At 45.2% G+C, this 12,601-nt stretch overlaps 1 long non-coding RNA gene across 1 annotated transcript in view; it reads right to left on the minus strand.

Annotated features, from left to right (window-relative positions):
- The window catches only part of LOC129050928 (uncharacterized), a 29,543-nt gene extending 23,501 nt beyond the window's left edge, over nucleotides 1–6,042 (minus strand). The window contains exons 1-2 of the long non-coding RNA XR_008514836.2: nucleotides 5,506–6,042; nucleotides 4,068–4,121 (exon numbers count right to left, since the gene is read on the minus strand). This is a non-coding gene — a long non-coding RNA (uncharacterized LOC129050928). The remainder of the gene's footprint in view (nucleotides 1–4,067; nucleotides 4,122–5,505) is intronic.
- Between the last annotated feature and the right edge of the window lie 6,559 nt (nucleotides 6,043–12,601).

Raw genomic sequence — 12,601 nt, forward strand, 5'->3', positions numbered from 1 at the left:
GAAACTCTGGGGGTCTTATTATTTTAATTATCATTTTCATTATAACCGTAATTATTGTGAAGTAGCTCTCTAGTACAACTGTTGATTACAATAATAAATGACATTTATTATACTTAATAAGTTTTCAGGCAATAAACTAAGCATTTTGCATGCATTATTTCAGCTAATTCTATCAATAATCTCTGAGGCAGATTTTATTATTATTCCCAATATACAGATGATGAAACTGAGGTTCCTATAAATTGAGCACTTTGCTGAAGGTCACACAAGCAGTAAGTGGCAAGATTAAGATTCAAACTCAAGGTTTGCAGCAGCCCTGAAAAGTAATATTTCTCTTTCAAACTTGAGTGTTAGTCTTTTCAATCATGGGAAAAAAGTAAATTGTTAACAATAAAAAGAATGTCACTGAAAATTTTTTGAAAAAAATTTAAATGGCAGTGAGCTTGATAACCAAGTACACTGGCATTTAGACAGCCCTATTATCTATTATGATAATATTAAGGCCTCCAATAAATCACCCAAGAACTTAATTACAAGGTAACTTTCACAGTGTCTTACCTGGATACCAAAATCATACAATTTACAATTTTTTAAATAAAGTAACCAATCAAATTTAATATATATGAAAAGCCACTCAACTTCTGCAACAAATTAAAGCAATAAAGTTCAAAGCAACACATATCATTTTTCACTTAACAAAGATAAAATGCCAAAATAGCAGGAGTGGAGTTGTAGAAAACATTTCATTGGTTGGCAATTAGGCAACATGTATCAAAATCCCTTGTCATGGTAATTTCAGTTCAAGACCAAAATTATAGAATTCTAGAACTTCAAGGGACTTCATTATCAATGTACAGATTAATTCTATCATTTTCTAAATGACAAAAACAATAAGGCACAAGAAGCTACCCAAGATCACACAACCAAACACTGATAAATACTTTTCATTTTTTTTCTCTAGATTTTCCCTATAATATATGGTTCAGGAACTCTAGTCCTGAATTTAAAATATCCTGTCTTCAGGAAGAGTCCAATATTCTTAATTCCTAAAGTTTTATGTAACATGTTTACCAACTTTTCATTATCCCAGGACTATTGAAGGAAATACTGATTCACCAATTGGGTTGACCAAGAGAATGATGTCAGAATTGAACAAGTTGCCTTTAAAATCCATGACTTGTGCTCATTACTTTTAGGTAAAAAGTCATTTTCATATATAACAAGCTAAACGCACATGGTAAAATGTACATGGTACATGGTAAAATGTACATGGTAAAAGTACATGGTACTCTTTAGAGTACATATTTCTCTAAAATATAAGCTTCTGAGATCCAGTGATCCTATCTTGGTCTCTTCCTTCAGCACCTCGGACAGTGCTCACCACCTAGTAAGGGCTCAATGAATTCAATCATTAACTGAAAAGAAAAGAAATAAGCTAGCCACCCATAAGACCTATTGTTTCAAGAAGAGTTAGAAATTTGAAATATTGTTTTAAAATTTATGAGAGTTACTCCATACATCAAAAGTATTCACGAAAGACTGGGCATGGTGGCTCTCACCTGTAATCTCAACACTTTGGGAGGCCAAGGTGGGCAGATCACTTAAGGCCAGGAATTCGAGACCAGCCTGGCCAACACAGTAAAACCCAGTCTGTACTAAAAATACCAAAAAAAAAAGCTGGCCATGGTGGTGCGTGCCTGTAGTCCCAGATGCTCAGGAGGCTGAGGCACAAGAATCACTTGAGCCCAGGAGGCAGAGGTTGTAGTGAGCAGAGACAGCGCCACCACACTCCAGCCTGGGTGACAGAGAGAGACTCTGTCTCAAAAAAATTAAAAGAATAAAATAAAAATTTTAAAAGTATTCATGAAAAATAGGATGTAAGACAACACAGTTCACCTAAAGTGAATGTCAAGTGGCTCTAATCCCTGGGCTCTGGAAATTCACAACCTGGCTCACAGCATCTATTCCCTGAGCCACTCCCTCTTTCCACATATACCAGCCAGCTTTGCCTCTCTGTGGGGATGTCTTTGGGCTCAGTCCAGCTGCCCACCAAATCCCATGGCTCAAATTGAGGAGCCTATATATTTTGTCCTTTAGTAAGGAAGTCAACTTTTACCAAGGAAAGTTCATTCTATTCATGTGGGAAGTACCACTGGAAATCCACTTTGTTGTCTCCTAGGTATTAGGAGGAAGAAAATGGAAATAGATGTCTTTTTGATATTTTAGGAGATGGCCATACCCCAGCAGTCAGATTTTCCTTCTTAAGACAGGAAAGAACCAAGTCTCTGTTTCTAAAAGATCATAAGAACGTAAATGAGCATAGCTCAATACACTGTTAGTAAAGGCACAACCATTATCCCTTTGTTTCCAATCTGCTAGACCTCTCTCTTTATGATGCCCCTAGCACCAAAAATCTATTTCAGTCACATGCAAGCCATATAAGCACCATCTAAGAGAAGTTAACGGCAGTCTAATGGAAATTCCCTTGAGCTGAGTCCCAGATATGCCTCTTACTAGCTGTGTGACCTTTAGCATATCACTTCACTTCTGTAAGCCTTCACTTCCTCTGTGGCAAAACAAAGATAATACGAGTACCCACCTTATAGGACTACGGTAAGACCTACGTGAGATAACATGTGCAAATGCTCAATAAATTGCCATTCTTATTGGCACACTCTAGTCAGTCAACTATGAACATTGTCCTCACTGCTCTTGTTCAACCCCATGCTGATGTATTTGATCACATTTTCCTCTTTTTCCTTGAGGACCTTCTTCTCCATAGCAACACACTGTTGGTAAAGGCACAACCATCACCCCTTTATTTCTAATCTGCTGATCCTCTCTCCTTATGATGCTTCCAGCACCAAAAAACTATTTCAGTCACATGCAGTCTATCCAAGCACCATCTAAGAGAAGTTAAGGGCATTCTAGTAGAAATTCCCTTGAGTTGAGTCCATGGCACATCGCTAACTCCATGGTTTCAAGCTTTACAGAATCCTTCTCTAACCACCTCAATGAATAATAAGAATGTCAGCTCATATTTACTAAGGGCTTACTATGTACATGGCACTTGCTAAACATGTGCTGTCTTAAATCCTCACACACCCCTGCAATGTGCCTTCCATTGTGAACTCCATTTTATAGATGTAAACACTGATCCTCAGACGGTGAAGTGGTTTTCCCAAGATCACACCAGTAATAAGTGATGGAGCTATGATTCATACCCAGGCAGTCTGCCTCCAGAGCCTTATATCCAATCCAATCCTCTACAACCTTCTCTCTTCTTTCAGATATCTATATATAACACACCTGAGCCTCACTGTTTTCTAAGTTTCCATACAGGCCAATATTCAATCTTGAACTGAACTACTTAGTCCTTGAATGCAGAGTCATCTTTCCTGTCCTGGGGTCTAGCCTAGTACTAGTCTGATCCCACATACCTAGTAAGTCCTTCTTAAACAACTCAAACTACTTCATCTCGTCTTGCCAGCAGCCACAAGTTAAGCAAACTACAATCATTGAAGACGACCTCATTTCTCACCACTCTCCCGTGCTCTCTCTCTCTCTCTCTAGTCCCACCACACTTGGCCTTGTTGCTCTTCCTAAAACATACTGGAAATTCTCTGCTTGCTGAGTTTGCTTCCCGTAATGTTCTTCCCACAGATATCTACATGGTTCGCACTCTTGCCTCTTCAAGTCTTTGCTCAAAATTCTTCTGTTGCAGAAAGCCTTCTCTGACCTCCCTATTTTTAATAGAAACCTCCTCCATTTCTTCTCTGCTTTTGCTACCTCTTTCCTTTGCTTAATTTTCTTCATTAAACTTATCACCTTCCAATATACTATATACATTCCTCTTTTTTGTTGTTTCTTAATGTCTATTTCTCCCCACTAGACTATAAACTAGTAAAAAGGCCATGTTTGGGACTTTTATTCCTGTACTTTTTCTGCAGACCATATTAAACACCTTATTCCTGGTTCCTCATGGCAGGGATTTTTGTCTGTTTTGTTCAGATATCTCCCCAGCACCCAGAATATGACCTGCAATTCAGTAGATATTCAATACATACGTGTCAAGGATCTCTGTCTGTTGATCGGCTTTGCCTCTTTCCACAGCAGAAATTCTGCAAAGAAAGACATGATTTTTCTTTTGCTTTCTGGGTCCTTCAAGTAGCCCAAAGAAATAGCCCTTTCCTTCCACCAAACCAGAAGGTGCCATTTCATCTTGCCCAAAGCCTGGTCAAAATTCAGGCTTTCCACTGCTTACATAGACCAAGAATAATATCTAACAGGGAGGCGGAGGCCAAGTGGTCTTCACCGAGGAAGATAGAGATCAGTGGGAAAAAAAAGAGCCAGGTTCAACCTGAATTACATAATTTGCTGTTGCAAGGTAGGAGCCCATTTCTCCAAAAGAAAAAGTCTGGAAAATGGCAGGACTATGGTCTGAGAAATATTATCCCAACAGGAGCAAGTCTCCATCAGCGATTACCTCTCCCAGCTTTACCAGCTGTTGAACAGGGACAAAAGACCAAAGCCTGCAGACCACACCTGACTGTACCTTGCACTTGGGCTTTCTAAGTTTAAAGCAGTGCGCTATATTTTTTTCAGACAACCATAAAAGTGCCTTTCATTTGCAGCATGGTGCCTATTTCACCTCTAAGTTGTCTAAAGCTTTAGAAAACTCTCCCTGCCATCAATGTCCCCAAGGTTCATGAAGGGTGAATGTAGTCTAACTCAAAAGGAAATCTTTATCCTCACGAGAAAAGAGACTCTGATACCCAGTGACCTGCTGTAATTGATGTCTCCAGAGACTCTCCTTCACTCTCCACCCTGGCAGAATCAGGGCTTGGCATTTAACAGGGTATAGAAAAAAAAGGAAAACTGGAATGGGAGGCCCAGCCTGATTCTTTTACTACCTCATCATTAGACCTTTGGCAAATCAACTCCTGAGCACTTATTATTGTGTAAGGAGAAAGAAATAGTGTCAGATAAAGACAGAACCAGAAGTCAAACCCTGCACTACAAGTCTGTGATCTTAACCTCTACATTACATTGCTTCCCCAATTCATCTTTATAGCCCATTTCTCCCTTTCCCCTCTAAAATGTTAGTTTTTCTTCTCTCAGAAACTTTTCTTTCCAAGTTACATGAATGATTTTGACAAAACAGCACATTTTTTTCTTTCATATCATCTGAAATACTCACAGTTTGCTACTGTGCATTATGCTTCTGATTAAAAAACAAAAGGCAAGTGTAAACATTATGTCTTCCAGGACTCAATTTATACAAATTACCTAGTAGACGAAGGCAATGCCCAAGAAGCCATTGTGTCTGGAGAAGAGTAAGACGATGTAAACATAAGAAAATACCCCAAGCACAGTGCAAAAAGCTCTAAAAACTGGGATGTAGCAATAAGGGGGTGGGTGGTGCACACTGTGAAACATTCTCCTCTTGTACAATGTCACTATTTTCTGGTTTAATTAGAATCAGATAGTGTGCAATATAATCACCTGATAACACAATTCTGTCAAACATGGAAGAGTAATATTCAAGTGACTGAAGCATGAACATAATTCACCTCAAGCAAGGGAGAGAAATTCAAGACCAGCCTAAGTGAGATCCCATGTCTACACTTTTTTTTTTTTAACTTAGCCTGGTATAGTGGCTTGTGCCTGTAGTCCCAGCTGCTCAAGAGGCTGAGGCAGGAGGACTGCTTGAGCCTGGGAGGTCGAGGCTGCAGTGAGCTATGATCCCACCACTGTACTCCAGCCTGGGTGACAGAGCAAGACCCTGTCTCAAAAAAAGAAATCACTCCAGCTGCTATTGCTGCTGCTGATAATTGTGATGACAGTTGTGATGGGCTTTGCTGCTGTCATGCTGGAGTTTTGGTCGGCTTTTCTTTTTTTATGCCAGTCCAACATCTCATCTCTTCCTCTTTTACCCTGGTGCCTCCTCTGGGAGTTCCCCATTATGAACACCACAGTGAGGGGATGGTGGCCTCCCCTTCCACTAGGAAACCCTCAGTGGGCTGGGCATGGTGGCTCACGCCTGTAATCTCAACACTTTGGGAGGCCGAGACAGGTGGATCACTTGAGGTCAGGAGTTCAAGACCAGCCTGGCCATCATGGTGAAACCCCGTCTCTACTAAAAATACAAAAATTAGCCAAGCATGGTAGCATGCACCTGTAATCATAGCTACTCAGGAGGCTGAGGCAGGAGAATTGCTTGAATCCGGGAGGCAGAGGTTGCAGTGAGCTGAGATCACACCACTGCACTCCAGCCTGCGTGACAGAGCGAGACTCTGTCTCAAAAAAAGGAAAATGGAAACCCTAAGTGGCCAGGCCTCCCTCCCTGCACCCCAGCCTGAAGGTCATGTGGCTTGGTTGGACCAATGAGTTGCTCTCCTCAGACTCTGCATCATGAGGGGTGATCCCAGCAAGGGGCCGCAGGAGGTCCTATCCACATGGTGGCCATGGGGGTTTTAGGACCAGACTGCTCCTACCAGGGGCCTTTTCTGTGACTGCCGCTGCTCAGATCTTCAGAGCCTCCTTGGCCCCCACTCATTTCCCCAGCCTGGATGCCCCAGCTTCCTGGTGGGTTTGTGGACCCCTAGAGTTTTCCAATAATTTCCCTTTTTGCTCAAGGCAACTAAGTTTTCTTTTTTTGAGATGGAGTTTTGCTGTGTCACCGAGGCTGGAGTACAATGGTGCAATCTCAGCTTACCCAAACTCTGCCTCCCAGGTTCAAGTGATTCTCCTACCTCAGCCTCCTGAGTAGCTGAGATTACAGGCACACGCCACCACACCCGGTTAATTTTTGTAGTTTTAGTAGAGACAGGGTTTCACCATGTTGGCCGGGCTGGTCTCAAACTCCTGACCTCAGGTGATCCATCCGCCTCAGCCTCCCAAAGTGCTGGGATTACAGGCGTGAGCCACCATGTCCAGCCTGCAGCCAAGTTTTCTGTTACTTGCAACCAAGAGCCACTCTTGATGCAATAATGAAGACAGCCAGGCAGGTTCATTGGGAGCCAGCTAATGACAGCTCCCAAATCCAGCTGTCTGGCCCAGGCTGCTCTGCTGGACTCCAGGCATGGACATCTACCTGCTGACTCCACATCTCCTCCAAAGCTTAGATTTCTCACACTCAACGTGTCCGCCATACTCCTGATACTCCCTTCTCAATTGATGGCAACCTCATTCTTCAAGGTGCTGAAGCCAAAAACCACAGGTCACCCATTATTTCTCTTCTTCTCTCTCTCACCGCATCTGCACTCCTTTCAAAATACATCCAGAATCTAATAACCTTGTCTCACCTCTTGCTACCACTTTAGTCCAAGCCACCACCACACTTACTGAATGACTATATGGTAGCCACCAAATTCACCTTCCTGCTTCCGACTCCCCAACCCTACCCCTACCTTCGTACTATTCTCAACACCACAGCCAGAGAGAGCCTGTAGAAAGCTACATCCAGTTAAGCCACTTGGGTTGGTCAATTTGATGTGTCAAATTGACTGGGCCACTGGCTGCCCAGAATTTTTATTTTATTTTATTTTATTTTGAGACAAGGTCTTGCTCTGTCGCTCAGGCTGGAGTGCAGTGGCACAGTCAGTCATGGCTCACTGCAGCCTCAACCTCCCTGGGCTCACACGATCCTTCCACCTTAGCCTCCTGAGTAGCTGGTACCACATGTGCCACCATACCAGCTAATCTTTGTAATTTTTTTATAGATACAGGGTTCTGCCATGTTGCCCAGGCTGGTCTCAAACTCCTGGGCTCAAGTGATCCACTCATTTTGGCTTTCCAACGTGCTGGGATTACAGGTGTGAGCCACCATGCCTGGCCCCCAGATATTTTTGTTCAAACATTATTGTGAGTGTGTGTCTGTAAGGGTGTTCCTGGGTGAGATTCACATTTGAACTGTAGACTGAATAGAGCAAGTTGCCCTCCCTAATGTGGGTGGGCCCCATCCAATCAGTTGAAGGCCCAAATACAACAAAAAGGCAGAGTACAAGGGAACTCCTACTGCCTGCCTGCTTGGGCTGGGACACCGTGTTTTTCCAGCCTGAGACTTGAACTGAAACATTGGCTTTTCCCGGGTCTCAAGTCTGCTCACGTTAGGACCAGAACTTGTCATTGGATCTCCTGGGAACTCCCAGGGTCTTTGGGACTCACGCTGGAGCTAAATCATCAGTTCTCCTGGGTCTCCTGTTTGCCAGCTGCCGATCTTGGGACTTCTCGGCCTCCATAATCATGCGCGCCAATTCATTATAATAAATATCTTTAAATAAATTAATATAGGCCGGGTGCAGTGACTCTTGCCTGTAATCCCAGCACTTTGGAAGGCTGAGGCGGGTGGCACACCTGAGGTCAGGAGTTCGAGACCAGCCTGGCCAACATGGTGAAACCCCATCTCAAGTACAAAAACTAGCCAGGTGTGGTGGCGGGCACCTGTAATCCCAGCTACTTGGGAGGCTGAAGCATGAGAATCACTTGAACCCAGGAGACGGAGGTTGCAGTAGGCTGAGATCGCACCACTGCACTCCAGCCTGGGTGAAAGAGCGAAACTCAGTCTCAAAATTAATTAATTAATTAATATAGACAGGTGTATATCCTGTTGGTTCTCTTTCTCTGGAGACCCTAATATGCCACTCCTCTGCTCAAACTCCTGCACTGGCTCCCCTCTGACCCAGAAGAAAAGCCAAAATCCTTCTCACAGCCTCCAAAGGCCCTGCAAACTCTAACCCACCCGTCATTACCTCTTTGCCTTCATCTCCGACAATCTTCTCCCTTCTGTACTGGGCTTCAGGCACACTGGCACTCACTCTGTTTCTTGAACACCCCACACATGCTCTGGCCTAAGGGCCTTTGCACTGACTGTCCCTTCTCCCCGGAATTCTCCTCTCCCAGAGATCTACACGGCTGGTTGCGTAATTCCTGCCAATCTTTATTCAACAGTCAGCTTCTCAATGAGCCCTTCCCAGGCCATCCTTTCTGAAATATTAATCTCCCCACCCACCCCAACACTGAATAGTATGTCTTTCCTACTTTTCTGTTTAGCATGCGCTGTGTTGATCTTATCTGTCTCATTTACTTCCTGTCCTTTTTTTTTTTTTTTTTTAGATGGAGTTTCACTCTGTCGCCCAAGCTGGAGTGTGGTGGCTCGATCTCGGCTCACTGCAACCTCCGCCTCTTGGGTTCAACTGATTTCCCTGCCTCAGCCTCCTGAGTAGCTAGGATTACAGGTGCGTGCCACCACACCTGGCTAATTTTTGTATTTTTAGTAGAAATGGGGTTTCACCATGTTGGCCAGGCTGGTCTCAAACTACTGACCTCAAGTGATCAGCCCGCCTCGGCCTCCCAAAGTGCTGGGATTATAGGCATGAGCCACCCTGCCTAGCTACTTCCTGTCTCTTCTGCCAGAATGTGAGTTCCTAAAAACCAAAGACAGAGCTTGTTCGATTCCAGCTGTATCCCCAGAGTAATGCCTGACACAGACTTAGCACTCCATAAATATGTGTGGAATTTAGCCATCCATCCATTGACTCATTTATTGCACACCTACTCTGCGCTAGGCACACAAGTAATTTTATAACAACACAGCAAGGGAGGTCTTATCATCTCTAGTTTAGATAAGGAAACTTAGACTCAAAGAGAAGGGTGCTACCCCAAGTTATCCACTCAGAAATTGCCAGAGCCAAGATGGACACTTGCATAGCTCCAAACCATTCCTTCTGTCTTTTGTTTTCTTCTTTTGTAAAGATGGAGTCTCGCTATGTTGCCCAGGCTGGTCTCAAACTCCTGGGCTCAAGCAATCCACCCAAAGTGATCCTCCCAAAGTGCTGGGATTACAGGTGTGAGCCCCTCACCCAGCCCAGCCTTTTTTTTTTTTTTCTTTTTTTAAAATGGAGTCTCGCTCTGTCACCCAGGCTGGAGTGCAGTGGCGCAATCTCGCCTCACTGCAACCTCTGCCTCCTGGGTTCAAGCCATTCTCCTGCCTCAGCCTCCCGAGTAGCTGGGATTACAAGCGCCCGTCACCATGCCCAGCTAATTTTTGTACTTTTAGTAGAGACGGGCTTCACCATTGGTGAAGGTTGGTCAGGTTGGTCTCGAACTCCTGGCCTCTATTGATCTGCCCACCCCAGCCTCCCAAAGTGCTGGGATTACAGGCATGAGCCACCATGCCTGGCCTGGCTTTCCTTCTTTCTGTGTAGTCCCATGAAGTAAGATCTGAATTGAGATGGAGTCCTGCTGGCAGTAACTGGCTATGAGGCCCCAGCTGTCTGTTCCTTAGGAAACAGGACACGGAGGCCAAACCACCACCAGGTCCCCTTCTCTCCATATCGTGAAAACCTGGTGCCATCCTGTGGCTGCCAGCTCGACTCAGGGTCCTCTGACCCACTCCACATGAATGTGAAACCTTTCTCTGGGGAACATCCCTCAGCTTCGGTGACTTCCAGCCTCACTCTGCAAATCCCCGCTTCCTTTGCAAAGTCTGCATTTGTCTCTCTTTTAATAAGAAAAACCTGACCTCCTTCTGGTTTTCTGTTGAAAGAGAAATTGCTAGTACTTTCCAACTACTAACCAAAATCTAGAGTTTCCTGTGGTCCCACCGAAGCACCACTTCCCTTCTCCCACCTCCCCCACCTGCTCTTTCATACAAGCTGGCAGATGGGCACCACAGCCAGGGTCCTCTCCCACAACCAGCCTTGGGCCCGCACCTCAGTTTGGTGGTAGCCCCTGCCACTTCCTCACCCCATGGCTCCATGGGACCCAGGACCAGCTTGCAGCCCCTTGATTCAGGCTCCTCTCTCTGGGGTGCTCCTCTCCCACCACTTCCCTTCTTCTAGACTGGGTATGTGGGGCTGGATGAATCCTCTACAGAAAAGAGCCCAGCACCAGGTCAGACATAGATGGGTTCAAATCTCAGCTCTGACCCAGTTAGCTGTATGGCCTCAGGCTAGACACTTAAACCCTCTGAACTGCCTTTTTTTATTTTTCTTTTTTTTTTTTGAGATGGAGTCTTGCTCTGTCACCCACGCCAGAGTACAGTGGCGTGATCACTGCAACCTCCACCTCCTGGGTTCAAGCAATTCTCCTGCCTCAGCCTCCCGAGTAGCTGGGATTACAGGCGCACGCCACCACATCCAGCTAATTTTTGTATTTTTAGTAGAGACAGGATTTCACCATGTTGGCCAGGTTGATCTCAAACTCCTGACCTCAGGTGATCCATCTGCCTCGGCCTCCCAAAGTGCTGGGATTACAGGTGTCAGCCACTGTGCCTGGCCAATAATAATAAATTTTAGAAACAAAGAATATGATATGCTACATGTCAGAAATATCCTACTAGGACCAAACCTTTAGAAGCAGAAAAGTGAGGAGTTGGCAGAAATCCCAGGGAAGACTTGAGACCGCCTCAGGAATGGGGTAGAGGAGGAGGAGGAAGACAGGACATTGGGGGAAATTTTATTGAAATCAGAAGGGGCAAAAAGGGCCCCAGATGACATCTGCTTTATATTCAGAAGTAAAGGAGTGAAGAATAATATTGGGAATGGGATGCTAGTAATGGGTACTACAGACAGGTCCAGAAATCTGTAGTACCAGCTGGAGAGATAAAAGCAATCCTGACACTCAACAAAAGGCAGTACCAGTTATTCTCCTTGTGCGTGTATGCATGTGTGTGATATATAACAGTGTGTATGTATGTGTGTGCATAGATATGTGTGTGTGTGTATATGCATATTAGCACAGGTTCTCAAAAATATTTATTGGATGGATGAGTGGATTGGTGGATGGATGGATGAATGAACGCACGGAAGGATAGGTGGGTGGATGGATAGATGGATGGTTGGATGAATGCGTGGATGGATGGATGGATGGGTAGATGGATGGGTGGGTAGGTGGGTGGGTGGATGGGTGGATGGGTGAGTGGGTGGGTGAATGGAGGGTAGGTGGATGGATGGATGGAGGGTAGTTGGGTAGATAGGTGGGTAGGTGGATGGAGAGATAGACTGATGAGGTACACCAACTATTCCTGTCCTCCGGGCCTCAAATCAACTCTCTTTTGCCTCAAGACTGGCAACACTTCTACTTTCCTTCCTCCTCCCTCTGGCGTCCTCCTCTTCCCCACGGCAAGTAAATGCTGTACCCCAGCTCCAGTCTGGGCTTGCGCTCAGGGACCAATATGCCAGGACATTTGCAGTCCTACCCTGCCACCTACAGGGAACTCTGTGGTACTGCAGAGAGGAGCCCCCATTTGACTTCGATTCCGGGCAGCGCCACGTCTCTCACCTTATTCAGAAAGAGAAAGGGTAGCAGTCAGAGTGCTTGGCAAGGAGTGGGCAAAGCCCACGGGGAACTGGGAGCTGGTTTCGGCTTAGAATCTTCTTTGAAAGGGTGAAAACATTGGGCTAATTCAGGTACGCAGAGCCCAGAGCTGTTAGGTAGGGAAGGCAGGCACATCAGGGAGAGCGGGGGAGGGAAGAGGAGGGAGGGACCAGGAGGCGCGAAAGAGCACCCGCCTGGAGGTCACGTCCCCACTCCCCTTTCACCCCTGACCGCCCATGCGACCTGGAACTGCTCACTTCTCCCCTCTCTAGACCTCACT

Source organism: Pongo abelii, chromosome 18 (assembly GCF_028885655.2).
Source record: "Pongo abelii isolate AG06213 chromosome 18, NHGRI_mPonAbe1-v2.0_pri, whole genome shotgun sequence".
Lineage (NCBI taxonomy): Eukaryota > Metazoa > Chordata > Mammalia > Primates > Hominidae > Pongo > Pongo abelii.